Genomic DNA, 15,220 nt, shown 5'->3' on the forward strand with positions numbered 1-15,220 from the left:
CATCTCCCAGCAGGTGTGTTCAGGCAAGCAGATGATGACAGAAACGCTCACTTGAACGTGCTGCCTTTACTGAACACTTTGCTGTACGCAGAATGATGTACGCCGAGAGAAGGGCACTGGAACGAGGCTCTGGGGCTCCTTGCCGCATGATCTAGTACCCTGCCAGTCTGGACCCAGCTGCGGATGAGACGCCATCTTAGAGGTGTGCGGTCAGATCCTGGCCACTGCTTTGTTCCTGTGCTACTTCTCCAGCTCAGAAATAAGGAATCAGGTCCCAGGACTCACAGTGAGAACTTTCTGTACACAGCCCAGAGCTCAGCCATGCCCATGGGTCCACCCTAAGACCTGGGGTCCTTCCTTGTGCCACCTTCAAGAGAGCAGTTATTTTCCCAGTGATCTCGGATCTTTCTTACCTGAAAGGCGAACTCCTGGCTTCGGAAGATCCAGACTCCCCAAATGAAGGCTGTTCCCATTGGTTCCAAAGAGAACAACACTGGCAAGGGCCATCTTCCCCCATTGCTGGAGCATTCTTGGAAAGAGATAAAGGCAGAATATTTCATTTCTCGATGGGGATCACCCACTACTTTGATCTCCTTTCTCCTTCCAGAACCAGCCTCCCTCTTCTCACCAGGGATAAGGGTCTAACCCGTGAGGATCTGGGCGAGCTTTTCAGAAAAATGGCACTCTGCACACTGCAGAGATCAGCATGCTAATAAAAAATGATGCCCCAATATGCAGTGTCCATGGAGATGGCATCCCCACTGGAGCACTTACACCTGTACTCATCCAACATGAGGGTGAAGAAGGAGTCTTGCCCTTAGGCTCAGCAGCCAGCGCCAACATGCACTTATCCATCTCCTCCTCAGGAGCTGGCACATCATCCTTTTTGTCCTCTTTCTGCTCAGCCTGGGTTCCTACTCTTCCTCCCAGTGGGGTACCATTTGTTTTTTGTTTGTTTGTTTTTAGACAGGCTCTCTCTAACCTTCTTACCATCAGGCTGCAAACTTCATGGTATCTTCTCACTGTTTTTACTTCTGCCCGAGAGAGCTCTAACCCAGGGCTGCCTAAGACAGCCGAGGAAGCAGAAGTTGAAATTGGGAAACTCTGGGGGGGGGGGGAAGAAGGTTGCAACGGGGGCTTTTGTTCGGGACCTGTGTCTGCTTCTTAGTCCCTACATCAGGCAGCTCACAACTGTCTGAAAGTCCAGCTCCAGAGACGCAGTTTCCTCTCCTAGCCTTCAGGGCTACACACATTTATATGTACATACCCATGCACATACGCATAATTTTAAAAAACACGCAGGATGTGGTGGCACACACCAATAATCCCAGCACATGCAGAGGCAGAAACAGGCAGATCTCTGTGAGTTCCAGGCCAGCCTGGTCTACAAAGCCAGTCCAGGACAGACAAAGCTACAGAGAGGAAAACCTCTCTTGAAAAACCAAACAAAAAACCCCAATAAAAACAAAACAAAAACAAACAAACAACAACAAGAACAAAAATAAAATTTAAAAATAAGACAGTTCCAACACCTGTTTATAGAGCTGTGACAGGGTAGACACGGCATGGTACCAAACAGCATCATTGTTGGCCTACCAAATAAGTCCTGGTCATCACGTGAGCATCCAGGATTCCCTTCACCTCCTCCTTCTCATTTTCAGTAGCCCGTTTGTTCTTGTCCATGAGTCCAAGCTGGGAAACACTGGAGAACATGCATTTATCCATACATTTAAAAAATCTTAAATCCTCCTGGCAATGGTCAAAGAGACACGTTGTTAGTGGAAGTGTTCTTACATCAGTCAGGGCAGAGTAGATGGCAGTCCTCAGATCATCCTAACTTGATGCCTGGCTAGGTGGCCAAAGCTGTATTATGCCTAGGACTCATAAAACTCAAATCAAATCAAATCAAATTCAGGCAGCACGGCAAAGGAGGAGGAAGACAGACAGACCTATGTCCTGCATGCCATGCAGCAAGGGTGGGGAAAGATGCCCACAGACCCTACCTACCCTCTGTCCCTCGGCACAGGCAGGCCACAGACACACGAATTTCTGCAGACTACTATGCAGTGCTGCTTGGAAGGAGGAAGACAAACACAGACCCATGGGCTGCCCAGCCACTCACAGACCTGGCCTCTAGCACCTGGCATAGGTAGGTCATAGACACCTGCTTACCAGGGGCCACCAGCCTCATGGCCAGCCTCTAGCAGGAACCACCACAATGTGAGTATGTGGTGGTCAGATGGGACAGAACTGCAGCAGCTTGAGTGTTATGAAGAGAGATGGAGCCAGAGGCTCGAGGACGGAGAGAAATAGCCTATTGTGAGTAGCTGGCCCCACCACCTGCAGCCATGGTGACGTCCCAGCCCAAGCTGCCACTGAGGCTATGTCTGGGTCTGTGGCTATCCAGCAGCAAGAGTCACTCTCAATGTGTATGGTTCATATTACCACTAGGGAACATGGGAACGTTCCTGGAGGGGGCAGGTGCTGGGGACCACTTGGGTGTCCAGGGGCTGTGCAGAACTGCTCCCCCACCCCCAGCTGCAGTGCTCTGGAGAGCTGACCCCACATTTCACTAGTGGCAGCGCTCAGGAGAGCAGGCACTGCACCTTGCCCAGGCAGTACAGTGGAGCTGGGCCAGGTGGCAAGGATATAGATGAGCAGACCCAAGGGGGAGAGAGAGAGAGAGAGAGAGAGAGAGAGAGAGAGAGAGAATGCTGGCGTGGCCACTCATCTGTTGTGAGGTCGCATGAGTGCAGAGGCGATGAGCCCCTGTCCCTCCTTCCAGCTTAGGAGAGCTATCCCTGGCCCCATAGGTTGCAGCACTCCAAAAGAGCACCTTGTCTGAGCTGCACAGTAGAGCTGGCCGAGGGCAGGGGGCTTGAGCAAGGAAGAGCTGGTCCCACCACTGTCTGCTATAAGGTGGCACGGGTGTGTGGGTGTCGGGAGTGATGCCCTCCATCCTTCAACCCTCCTCACCTGTGGCAGTTGGAAGAGCTGGCCCCAAGGGCATGAGCGGAAAAGCCAGCCCTACTCTCTCACTGGCTGTAGCACTTGGGAGAGTGGGCCCTGCGCCTTGTCAGCACAGTGGAGTTTGCCCTGATGATGAAGGCACAGGAGAGCTGGTCCCTAGGGTGCAAGAGTGGGAGAGCTGGCCCAGCTCCTCAAAGGTTGCATCACTTGGGAGAGTGGTCCCTGCGCCTTGACTGAGCAGCACAGCGGGGCTAGCTCTGGGGGCCTGGGTGCAAATGAGCCAGCCCCACAGGCATGAGAGCAGGAGAGCTGACCCTGCCTCCTGCTAAAGGTGGCATTGGGTGGCTTAGCTGGAGCAGTGCCAGAGAGCTGCCCCTGACGGTGAAGGTGTGAGAAAGCTGGCAGGCTGACCAACTCAGCTACCACCGTGGCCGGGTCCAAGGCTTTGAGTTAGCCTACCCCAAAATCTACTCCATCTACAAATTCCTGAAGCATGTGAAAAGGCAAGGCTTACAAAACCAAAGCTGTAGAATCTCTATGACCCAGGGCAATAACTGGGAGGAGTCCCAGTGAGGAGCCAGTATTGATGGTGTCACAGAAGCCAGAGATCTCGGACCAGACCATTGACTCATTGCAATGAACAGTTGCAAGTGAAGATGCGTAGATAGAGGGATATAGTGTGGGACACACTGTAACACACTACAGCTCCCATCATGAGATGTTTTCTATGCTTTCTTTTTTTTTTAGATTGTGTGTGTGTGTGTGTGTGTGTGTGTGTGTGTGTGTGTGTGTGTGTGTGTGTTATTTTGGGGGTGAAGTGGCAAGGCTGAAGGGTGGATATGAGGGGACAGGGAGATGCGCAGGACTACGATACAAGATGTGAAACTCAAAAAAATAATGTTTAAAAATATATAAATCTTTTTGTTTGTTTGTTTTTCAAGACAGGGTTTCTCTGTGTAGCCTTGGGCGTCTGGGAGCTCTCTTTGTAGACCTGACTGGCCTCGAACTCACAGAGATCTCCTTGCCTCTGCCTCTGCCTCCCGAGTGTTGGGATTAAAGGCGTCCACCACCATGCCCGGCTAAATCTTAAAGACTGTGACTAAAATTAAGGATCGCTCCCTCTCTCACTTCTTCCCCTCCCCCAGTAAAACACACACACACACACACACACACACACACACACACACACACACCAAACAACCCTAAGAGGGAGGGAAACTGTAATACAAACTGGACAACGATCATGGTCTTCAGCTAAGCAGGTGAGTGAATAACTGTCCTGGGATCCAGCCCGCTCAGCTACAAAACCAGGAGCAAATAAGATCATCTTAGTTTCCATCCAATTCTAAGATTCTGTGAACTCTGTCTCCTCTTCCAATTAATGCCACAGTAACTCTTTTGGCAGAAAAACGTAATTATATCTTAGGAAAATGTTCATAGGGCTAGTGTGACATGAAAATGGAAAGTAAGGAAAGAGATGAGTTGGCTTCAAGCACTTGAAACCCTGTCTTGTCATACAGTATTGGATGGAATTAAGCCAAGGAATTGAAAAAAAAAAGAAAAAAAGCTTTGGTACACACAAAGTTGTTTTTCCTTCTAATTGGCAGCTTTGTGTTCTGTGCCTATATGTTTACAGTTGCTAGGTCTTCCAGGATGATTTTCCTTTCTATCAGTATAAACCGCTCTTTCCTGTAGGAAAGTCTATTTTGTCTGGCATAAGTATAGCCATTCCAACTCTTCTCTGTTTGTATGTGTATGTTTTTCCATCTTTTAAACTTTTTTTTAATGATACTGGGAATTGAGCCCACAAGCTCATGAATACAGTCTAGCACTGCTGAACTACATTTCCAGTTTCCAACTTTTCACTTTAAACTTACTTTTCTTGGCATCGAAAGTATTTCCCTGACAAGCAGCACATCATATCTGAAGCATGTTTTGTTTACCTCTCTGTTTTCTTTTGAATACAGCGTTTAGTCCATTTATAGTTAATGTAATTATTATTAAGGCAGGATTTATGTTTGCCTTTTGTCCTATCCTTCTTAGAAATAGTTATTTTTTTCTTTTCCCCACCAGAGCTTTATTTTATGTTTAACAGATATTATATAGCATTTGAATTATTTCATAATTTAATTTCATAGATATATTTTAGTTGTTTTCTTCCCGGATACTCTTGGCATTACCATTAAGATCCTACAACAACATAGCATGAAGCAATTCCAACTTAACATTAGCATTAAAAATCTTCACACCAATGCAGCACTTTCTCTTCTCTTCTGTGCTGTTATTATACAAATTACATCTTTACTCATTATACCATCAAAGGTATTTTATAAATACCAATTAAGTCCGTAGAAAATGTTTCTATAAAAGAAAAATCTACATACATATGTTATTTTTATTTGTTTACAAATTACATGTTGGTGTCTTTGTTTATTTGTGTGGATTTGAATTGCTGACTAGTGTCCTTTTATTAAAGCTACAAGAGCTCTCGATAGTTACCCCCTCTCTCCCTTCCCACCTGGGCTAGACATGTAATATAGCACCTCTTTGTGTGCCAACGAAGCGTGTTATCACTAATCCACACGTCTAGCTTCCAGCCGGTATTTTACATAGGTAGGATCTGCTAGCAATACTATTGGTCAGTTTTTGTTTAGCTGGAAATACCTTAATTTCTCCTTCACTTTTTATTTATGCCCACATTTGTGTGTGGTGTGTGAGTTCATACACATGTGAGCACAGTTGTGTGCATGTGTATGTGTGTGGAGACCAGAGGATGGTATCAGGTGTCTTCCTCAATCTCTCTCTACCCTCTACACTGAGGTATTACCCCTCACTTGCCCACCCCACCCTTGCCAGGGTAACCATTGGTGCCCTGCATTTCCTTAATTGATTTTCCTCTACCGATTGTGTGGAATCTATGTTCTTGGTTATCTATAAACTCCGAAGAATCATCTGGTTTCTTTGTGTTTGGGTTATGCTCAACTATTTAAATAGTGTGAAGTAATATGTCCCCTACCTTTTTGGAGGGACTTTATGTTTGTTGCAGTGTGCCTTCGGCAATCTGGTACGCTGCTTAAGGGTTTGGTTTCACTGTCCCTTGTGTACTCAGCTGAAAAGGTGAGTGCCTGCTCAAGCTTTCCCACAGCGTAGACGGAGCCATCCATGTGGCCTTCCACATCCTTGCAAGTACATCAGGCTCAGTGGCTAAGAACGCTCCCTGCTCTTGCAGAGGACCCAGATTCAGTTCCCAGGACCTGTGTGGTCCTTCAGGCCCTCTGTAACTCAAGTTTCTAGGGTTCTCATGCCCTCTTCTAACCTTCCAGGGGACCAGGCACACCCGTGCTGCACATGCACACAAGGAAAACCCTTGTACATGTAAAATAAATAATACATCTTTAAAAAGAAAGAAACGCGTTATCTTTGCTGAACTCTGTACGGACAGCACACATGCCAGCCAGCTTTCCAGCCCTGGGGTAAACATCTAAGCGGGTCAGTTTAAAGAAGGCAGCTTTCCTCATAGTTTCTGAGGACTCTGCCTGTGATCCTTTGTTCCCACTGCTTTTGGGTCTGTGATGAGGCAGTGTGTGTCTTGGTACTTAAGGTGGCCAAGAAGGAGGAAGGGCTAAGTAACTGGAACCCCAATACAGCCCTCACGGGGTCCCTTTCAGTGACCTAAATTCCTTCCCCTAAGTTTCACCATACTCCATTTTTACCACTGTCTGGGACCAAACCTTCAATGTATCTGTAGGGGAGCAATCAGCATTCAAACTACATGGGGTCAGCAAGATGGCTGAGTGGGCACCTGCTGCTGAGCCTGATGGCCTGAGTTCGATCCCCAGGAGTCCCACGATGGAAGGTGAGAACCAACTCCATGAGTTTCCTCAGATGTCCACACAAATACTTTAGCATGCATTCCCCCTTTCCCAAAACACAATTTAAAAATGTAAAAAATTGAAAACCTAAACCTCAGCAGCTCATCCCCCTTTTTAATAATAATAACAATAAATGTCTGCTTCATATCAGTCCTAACTGATGTCACTTAGGCAGTTGACGTGTTGAAGAGTGGGCCAATGGGTATTTTGGACAAACACACTGGCATAGGGCGGTTTGCCCAGAGCAGGAGCTGAATGAGACCAAATAACGAAAGCCTCTAATGGAGAACTGCCACATAAAGTCAGCAGCTTTAAAAAAAAATGGTGGTAAAGGGGATAGGACAAAGGTATGCACACACAGAGGCGAAAGTCCTGGGCAGTGGAGGAAACACCAGGAAAGCGGAAGTGAACAATGAGAAGTGGTCAAGGTCAGGGGGAGATGGGGGGATGGGGGATGGAGGGGTGGGAGTTGAAGGAGGGGGGAGTCACCAACAGAGCAGAACAGAGGCAGAAAGAAAGGAGAGAGCTGGTGTGTATTCTACTCAAAGTAAGGGCATCCCGTGGTACCTGTCAGTGGCAGGGGCGTGGCTCAAGACTCTAGAATGGACGGGCTTGAGATTAAACCACATGGGCAGTGGCCACTGAGTCACTAGCCATGGTGATGGTGAGCAGAGGACAGGGACAGCCCAGAGCCGAGATCGTCATGGAACAGAGATCCATCCCAAACCCCCAGGCCTGGAAGGAAGTAACACAGTAGAACTCAACAGTGCAACAAGTCCCACTGAGTTCCAGATCAAGACGTCTTCTATGTGATGGACCACGTAAGTATCCTATCTGCCTTTACTCCTTACAACTCTTCCTGGGAGACATTGTCTCATTTTGCAGATGGGGAAACTAAGGCCCTCCGCAAATCAATGCCTCATCAATTCATGACTCCAAATAAGTTCCTGCGGGCCCCTTTCCTGTTACTGTAGACAGCTCCACATGGTAGGCACTGTGGGTCATGAACTGGTGGCAGCTCAGACCTCCAAAATACCCCAGTGGCAATAAGGATCTCAAACATCAACATGGCCTTCGGTGGCAGCACAGACCCTGAACACTAACATGCCTTATTCCAGAAAACGGACCATTCCTCATCTCCGATATTTGTGGTTGCTCAGAGTCAGGGTGATTGTGCAATTGGGCCGTGTGTCCGTGACTTGGGGCAGGACCTATGGGAGCTCTAGGCTATTGTATACAGACCGGCCCTGCACTGGCTGCCCCACTGGGCTTGCAGCCCTAAGGCAGCACTGTGGCTCCACTCTCCTCCCTGCAGCAGGGCAGTGGCTGCAGCGGCTCCACTGTGGGTTGAGCAGCAGCACTGGCTTAGTGGGTAGCAACAGAGCAAGGTGGGCCTCCCAGCAGCTGGAAGACCAGCCCTTCCGTCAAGGAAATGCTTCTTCTTTGTCTGCCACAGCCCTGCTCCCTTACCTGTCGCCACAGAATCTAAAGTTCTCTCTACCATCCCACCATCCTCTTTTCCAATTCCATGAACCTATTTTTTAAAAGTATCTTCCCATAAGATCTGCCTCTATTATTATTATTATTATTATTATTATTATTATTATTATTATTAAAATATTATGCATCTGTAGGCTGATCCTCCATCACTGTGCCTCCCTTGAAGCGTACATCAAAACTATGACTCTTAATGAGACCCCAGTTCTGTTCTCTGGGGCCACAGACCACAGAAGGTGTAAGACGATGCATAGTTGAGTTCAACCCATTTATAATACGCAAATGGGTGTGATCTTAGGTTTCATTTTTGAAACTAGCCTGGGCAAAATGGCAGAGTCATTTCTTCCTATATAGTAGTTTATTCGGTGGCAATGAAAGCTGAGCCATCCAGGAACACAAGGCCGGGAAGGCAACGGCAGCGGCTCATGTTTTCTGCCGTTGTCTTCATGGCCTATGGGTTCTGAGCATCGCTTCAGGTCCCCCCCCCCCTTTCTACTAGCTGCACATTAGGAAGGACACACACTAAGATGGGTACCAGTGAAGAGACCGAATCCTGAGCAGGGCGGTCTGAGGGCAAGGGGAAAATGATGAAGGGCAAAAGAGAAGATGGCGAAGGACCTGCACCCACAAGTGCCTGGGTCAACTGAAAGTCGAAAGTAGGAGTGTGTCTTGTTCTGCCATGTTTTCATGACAAAAGGAAGCCCTTGAGCATTAAAAAACTGTCAGGAAGAAGAATCTGTGAGGTGTGCAGTGAGTGAAGGCGCTTGCTGCCAAGTCTGATGACTGTGTTCAATTCGCTCTCATGGTGGAAGGTGAGAGCTGCTAACTCCCACAGGCTGTCCTTGAATCTCGACTCATGTGTCACAGCAAGTGCATGCTGACATACAGGCTCACATGGGTTCAAGAGTATGAGCACACACAGAAGTGCATGCACACGAATGAACGAATAAATGAATAATAAATGGGATTAAAACTATCTTTTTATTGTCAAGAAGTTGGAGGCTTCCATCTCTGCATAGCTGTGTGACCTTCGGTAAATCACTTCCCACACCTCGGTAGCCGAATGTCACACGGTTCTTGGGAAGAAGCTGCAAAAAAACGAAGAAGCCAGCCCAGGGCTCAGCAGGCAGTAAGCACATGCACACAGGTTCTAACTCCGGCTTTGCAGGAAGTATCTTCTGTCATTAAAAAAAAAAAAAAAAAAAAAAAAAAAAAAAAAAAAGAATCACCGCTCAGAACTGCTCTCTCATGGGATCCTCTCCCAGGACTTGAGCTCCTCCTCAGAGGGAGATGTTCCATCACTGATGGGCGTCTGGGATGCTCCAAAGAACTTCCACATGACAGACTGGAACATGATGTGAGATACGCCTAAAATGCTCCAGGCTGCACAGAGCTGTGTTTTGTGTGAGAGATGAGTGCTCCCCAAGGCTCCTTCATGATTAAAGTCTTCGTCCCCACACGAGTGCTCTTGGGAAAATTCAGACTAGGAGAAAGCTCTTGGGCTACTAGCGTGGGGGTGGGGCACGCTCTCATAAGAGACTGTGAGGTTCATACACATATTTTCATATTTCCTCCCTCTATTGGTGGTGTAAGCTCTTCCACACACAGTCTCCCAAGGCCATGCTGCCACTAACAAAGATAAAACCAAGAGAGCTGCCCAATCTGAGATTCTGACATTCCAAAACCACGAGCCAAACGGCCCCTTCTCTTTACTTACAAAACAAGCTGCCTCCGGCATTTCGTTACAGTGATGGGAACCTAATTAACTGCAGCGGCAGATGGGGATTAGCACACCTCCCCTGACCCCTGATCAGTGCTCTTTCCATGATCCTGTGACTCCAAAGAAATCGTGTAGGGAACGGTTTAGAAACTACACCAAATGCAACAATTTATCTAGCCCACGTCTCTCTTTTTAAGTAGCCACACCGAAAAGGGGCACGTCAACACATGATTTTGTAATTCTAGGAACCGCTATCTCGCTGGCTTTCACTAGAGTGCAGAGCACCCAAACAAATGGAGTTTCTGATATAATCATAGCATCGAAATTGAATGAGAAAAGTGGGGCCCAGACAACAGAGTTTCCTTTGCATGCTGCTAGATACCAAGGCGTGCCAGAAAGCAAGGAGGGTCCTGCCTAGATATTGCAACTTGGTGGGCTCTGTGCCGTTCTTTGGCAACCAATGGACCTGATGCTATGCGGGTTGCATGTAGGCTCACAAGGGCCGGGAACTGTGCCACTTAACCGCCTGGAAGAGGACCTTCAATTCAGAACCGACGCCAAAACAAGTATATATGTTCTGACAGGTTCTGTCTGAATTAGACAGGATTTCTTTAATATTTTATTCCATATAGTCTTATACTATTCTTATACTTGACATGCCTTTAAGATTTTATTTTAGTCTAGTGGCTGGGGACTAGACAGACACCATTGCCCATTGCCCATCAGCTGACAACACGTAAAAGGAGGAGGAGGAGGAGGAAGAAGGAGGAGGAGGAGGAAGAGGAAGTATGAATGAAAAGAGTCCAGATGTCAAATGAAGCAAAAGTCTTCCAGTTAGTGAGGGAGTACCATTTAAAGTCTTTATATGAAAGTTGGGATGGGCAAAAGATAGTGTGTGGGTTTGAATCCTCTTTTGATGGCGAGGGCAAGAAAGCCAATGGTGCTGCTAGAGATGTAGAACGGAAGAGGAGCTCAAAGATTGCTTATCACAACCAGCTGATTCTGGGCAAACTCAGTCTTGGGATCAGAGACACCAACCCTTGGGTGACATGGCACACCAGGAGCCACAATGGGAGACCTCTGACTTCTAAGCACTATTTCTCTTGAATGCTGCCAAGGACAAGTACAACATTCTGGTGACACCCTAGCCACTAAGATTGTCTACAAGGCTGAGGAGATGGCTCAGTGGTTAAGAACACTGGGTGGTCTTCCAGAGGACCCGGATTCGATTCCCAGTACCCACAGGACAGCTCACAAGTGTCTGTGACTCCAATTTCAGGGTGATCTGACACTCTCACACAGGCAAACATACAGGCAAAGCACCAATGCACATGACATAAAAATAAATAAAAATTTAAAAAGACTGTCTACTATATATTTGGCTGTGTCTGGGTATGGCAGGATGAGTTACTTTAACCTCAAGTCGCCTCCGCCTAAAAGGAGTAACACACCGGCCACTGCCCTGTCAGCTGCCAGGAGAAGCAGATACTCTGAGGCACACAGTCACCCACAAAAAACGGGTGCTCACAGAATGAGGAGCCAAGAACACAGGTGTATCTTTAACTAGTTTCAAAGGACTCTGCTAGACAACCAACGAGTTTACCACATTTAAGTTCTCCAAGCCTGGTCCCTTGCTGTATCCCTAATAGATTACAAATTAAGAACACAGCTAAGAACATGTTTTCTGAATGGAATTTTAAAAACACTGTGTAACCCAGGTAACCGCTCCTGGGCTCAGTCCACAGAGAAGACACCACATCTCCCTGCTCTTACTCGGGTCAGCACAGAGCCTCGTTGTTAGCCCTTTGACCTATAGTTTCATTCTTATATTACTCAGGGATTTGCACACGTCAGAAAAACACTCCATGAAACAGAGCTACTCTCGAACCCAGATCTTATTATTTAAAAAAAAAAAAAACCCAACCAACCAAAACAAGACCAAAATACTCATTTATCTGGTATGCCAATTCTTTCCTACACCTAGCCAGAAGGGGATACGGTCACTTCTTGGCTTCAGGAGTTTATCAGTCAATTCTTTTTTCCTTCATATCATCAAACACATTTATTGAGTGATTATCGGCTATATGCCCATTATGTCTTCCATACCTAGTTCAGCTTTTGGAAGGATTCAATTTTAAGCAAATAAATGAAGTGCGAAAGCCAGATACATGGAACTCTCCGCACAGTCAACTCATCCATTAAGACCACTTAAGTTCTGCCTTACAGGTTCAAATCTTGCCCCCCGACATGCCCCACTGTATTTGCACATTGACCCGTGATGTTATCAGTCCAGCACATATGTGATCTCTCAGCATGAATAAGCCTGGCAGATGCTATATAGAGTTTCCACAGTAAACTCCTGAACACGGAGGCATATTTGATGACTGCCCAAAAACCTCAGGACATCCAGCCCTAAGCAAGACCGGCATCTAATCTATGGTCCAGATCAATGTTTGTCTTCCGCTGAGTGAAACGCACAGTGTGCCAAGCAGTCTTCAGTGACTGGAAGGGAGGTCTGACTCTGGTTTCGGAGGTAAGTATGGTTTTCATCTCAACTGTAGCAAATTTCACGAGCGTTCCATTCCCGACTCACTTAGATCATTTGCTAGATGACATAAAATCGCTGGTAATTATACTACAAAGGGTAATTATGTGAACGTTTCTTGTACCGAAGTAAGTAAATCGGAGCCTTATTCTGCTAAGGAAATTTTAAATTAAACACACTAGTTTGTTCCCAAAAGAAAACAGAAGAGTGTATTTTCAGGAGGGAGTAGGGGGGCAGGAAAGCCAGTTCTTCATTGGTTTATCATCAGACAGCGGGGACCATGGGCAGAGCCTGACACAACTAAAGGTCCTCAGGTAAATGTTGTGAGGGAGGATCCCACAGGTAGCCTGCATATTCAAGTCACAATGAAAGGGTCTGTTCATGAAGAACACTGGTTTTATTTTGTTGTTTGTTTTAAAAAAAAATAATAAGGTCTCATGGTCCTGAGATAGTTAGTTGGTGGCTATTGGGATGCTAAGACAATTGATAGGAAACCTCTTGTAAATTAACCCAACGCTTTGCTTCACAGCATCTTTTTGGATACCAGGGTAGAGCTAGGGACCTGGTGTCGGCATTTCCCCATTGTACAGCTTGCTGCTCTCAAGCAAATGGAAACGTGTGGGCATGACGAAGGAGCAAGGAATCTGGAAATAAGGCAGTTTTCTTATTCATTTAAAATTCTGTGTGGATTTTTTTTTTCTTTCCTTTCCCCCTTCCTGTAGGTAGTGAGTGACTTACTTTCAAAAAATGTCAGAACTGAGTGTTTTAGGTGTGATGTCCCCAAACAAAAACCTAACTATCTGGTGATAATTTTGAAACAGAGAAGAAAGTGAAGGCTGCTGCATGCACTCAGTGCAAGGCTCCCTACTGCCCCTCATCTCCATGTCTGATGACTACTACCCAGTGGGGCTTGAAGGAACTGCCTCTACAAGTCACAAAGACTCGCTTGATTTGCAGCCCATAGGACCACAGTGAAGACTGGGATTTGAGACACCTGAGAGCAGAAACAAATTTGGATTTTTTTTCCTTTAATTTCATCCTCCATGTGAACCCCTCTGCTCCAGACTTGTTTGCACAGCACATAGACACTCACTGTGCCAAGGTCATGACAAAGCAGATGCCCTGACTTAAAGCTGACATTCCTCATAGGGATCCAAGCTAGTGTGGGCTGCTTAGCACCCAGTCACAAACTGCACCCTTCCTGGACAGTTCCAAAACACAGTGTCTCTTCCTAAGACACACATTTTGAAGATTGGCAGATGTTGAAAACAACCAGTGTGAACTCATCTTTTTTTTTTTTTTTAATGCTGGCAAAACCATACCAAGAAAATAATTTTAGAAATAAATTTCAACCTGCCTCTGGGGGTTGGGGGAAAGGAGGGAAGAGCTAAAAGCTCAAAAAGAAAATCATTGTTCCATTTTAAGAACTGAATTAATTGTGAAAATGTTAAAGAGTGAATCTGGTACTCTGTGGGATTGTGGGTAAAATGTGTTAACAAATGCAGACAGTCAGTCTCTACATTTAGTGATTGAAAAATATAACAGAAAACAGATAATATTGACGAGAATGTTTTATAAGGCTGCAATTTTGTTGTAGCTGATACATGGCTCGATAATACAATAAAATCCAAGTGTTCAATAAAGAAAGTGGGTGTCTTTTAGAGGGGAAGATGTTGGCATTTAAACAAAGGTAAAGTGTTTAGGAAACAAACAAAATTGATTTTTGCTTTTAAAAAAATCTGGTGGTGGTAGTGTTAAATGTTTAAACAGATAATGTCCACGATTTAAAGTGTCAAATGAAATTGAAGAAAAATGGGAAGGATATTTATCTTTTAGGTTCTTAAAACACTTCCTTTAGCACTTCTCTTTAATGCTTAATATTTACGTAATTTTAATAATTTATGTTTAATAAATTTTTCTGTTTTTCTCCCTTGTACACACAAAATAAATGCTCATCACATGTCTCCTAAAAGGAGCCATTCTTCAATAACGGTCCCTCACACTGAGCCTCAAAAAGCAATTATTGACATTTTTATTAATTATAATTCCACTCCCGCCCCAACAGAAACACAATAAAGCTGCTTGGGTCAGACTAGCAAGCATTAAACGAAAAAGAACCAAATAATATGTTAAAAATAGAGAGAATGTGCTCAAACGAAGCAAGAAAACGGTGCTCATAACCATTCTGTCGTCTTCAGAATAGAAACCTTTCCAAGCCTCACCTCTGACTCAAACTGAAAACTCCCCTACTTTTGAAACAAATAATTCCACATCAAGTCCATTTCAAAGAGGCCCCTGGCTCCTCCCACAAGCCCCTTTACCTCAAAAATGTCAGAGCCGGGTGGTATTTTTCTCCCCAACACCCCCACTGCAGTTCCTTGCATGAGAGCATCTACTCATCCTAATTACCGTGGGCTCAAAAGATAATGACACATTTTAGTCCCCACGCCTCTAAACTGAAAGACTAAAAAGATTTTGTCCAAATTCAGGGGAAATGAAGGTGCGTGGGCTCACCCTGCATCTTTTCAACGAGTACGGATGCCTCGTGGGTATCCAGCGAGTGGGCGGGGAGTGGCCCTGCACTTTCGCTCATCTCTCTGAGCTTCTCACAGGAGT

The 15,220-nt window shown here is 45.8% G+C and overlaps 1 long non-coding RNA gene across 3 annotated transcripts in view; it reads right to left on the reverse strand.

The window, feature by feature from the left end:
• The window catches only part of LOC311588570, a 47,428-nt gene that overhangs the window by 25,397 nt on the left and 6,811 nt on the right, over nt 1–15,220 (reverse strand). For 2 of the 3 annotated variants that reach the window (XR_014776262.1, XR_014776264.1), the window contains exons 2-3: nt 1,597–1,749; nt 414–529 (exon numbers count right to left, since the gene is read on the reverse strand). This is a non-coding gene — a long non-coding RNA (uncharacterized lncRNA). The remainder of the gene's footprint in view (nt 1–413; nt 530–1,596; nt 1,750–15,220) is intronic. The other variant, XR_014776263.1, reaches the window with a different exon arrangement.

The sequence above is a fragment of the Acomys minous genome, assembly GCF_964271855.1.
Source record: "Acomys minous genome assembly, chromosome: 17".
Taxonomy (NCBI): domain Eukaryota; kingdom Metazoa; phylum Chordata; class Mammalia; order Rodentia; family Muridae; genus Acomys; species Acomys minous.